This window comes from Rosa chinensis, chromosome 7, assembly GCF_002994745.2.
Source record: "Rosa chinensis cultivar Old Blush chromosome 7, RchiOBHm-V2, whole genome shotgun sequence".
Classification (NCBI taxonomy): domain Eukaryota; kingdom Viridiplantae; phylum Streptophyta; class Magnoliopsida; order Rosales; family Rosaceae; genus Rosa; species Rosa chinensis.
The window spans coordinates 36,096,828-36,098,032 of NC_037094.1; the positions used below are offsets into that span (position 1 = coordinate 36,096,828).

At 36.6% G+C, this 1,205-nt stretch overlaps 1 non-coding gene across 1 annotated transcript; it reads right to left on the reverse strand.

The window, feature by feature from the left end:
- Positions 1-435: 435 nt before the first annotated feature.
- Positions 436-546, reverse strand: LOC112181094. Its single transcript, XR_002928699.1, has one exon. It is a non-coding gene; the product is annotated as a small nucleolar RNA R71 (small nucleolar RNA).
- Positions 547-1,205: the final 659 nt, after the last annotated feature.

Consider the following 1,205-nt stretch of genomic DNA (forward strand, 5'->3'; position numbering starts at 1 on the left):
CCAAGGCAGAGAGAACCCCGCGGCCGAGATCGATCCTTCCTCGGCCCACAGTCGATTGATTAGAAGTCAGATCAGCGTAAACTCTGTAACCTAGATCAAAACCTCGCTCAGCCTCTCGACAGCGAGTTGGCACGCCCGCGCACACGTTACCAAGCCAGAAGGACACGTGTAAGCCAAGAAGACCTCGGCCGAGTGACATGTGGCCGAGACGATTTTTGAGCGAATAGTAACACATGAATCATCACTAACTTAACCGATGAAAGTCTCATATTAATTCTATTCCTTTTTCATTGAAACAAGAGGATAAAAGGTGGTTATATTCTTTACCTATATATACTAAAATATATATATATATACACACACACACACTATCACAACTAGGGAGCAATTGGCCACCAAATCTCGAAGTAATTCTTCCCTACCCATAAAATTAGAAACCTGAAAAGGGAAAATTAAAATTTCCAACAAAAAGAAGGACAATGACAAATTTTGTGAAGCATGGGAGAACTTCAAGGAGCTGTTGCATAAATGCCCACACCATAAATTGAGTTTGGATGATTAAGTCTAAGCCTTTAACGAAGGTTTGAATGACGCAAATATAAGTGTTCTAACTTCCGCATGTGCAAGTGTAAGTGACTTGATTTGAGTTGACACTATATGCAGACTGACACTATATTAGGCTATAGAAATAAGTTATATTAGGTTAAATGAATAAACTATTATTTTTCTCTTATGAGTGGCGGACTTACAATTAGAGCAAGTTCACCCGTAGTCAAGAAATGTCAAGGTCGAAAAGTCAAGGGGTTGACCAGTCAAGAAACTGTTCACTGCCACTGGACATGGGTTTCCACTGGTTCAGTTTCTTGACCAGTCAATATTGTTTATTATTTTATTTTTTCCACTGTTCATTGAATTTTTTTACACTTTTTTTCTGTTTATTTTAAAAAAAATGAACAACTTTGTGTAACTATGAAATATAATTTTTTTGGTGTGAGATGTAAAAATAAATGGTAGGTATTTATAGGAAAAATTTTAGAACTTTTTACAATTTTTTAAGTTACAATTTCTTACCGTTAATATAGTTATCATGCATGTTAATTAGATACCATCGATCTGCACATATCAATTGCAACCAACGGCCAATATTAATTGACCGTTGGTTTCAAAAATCAAAACACACCAACAGCTATATGCCACGTCACCAG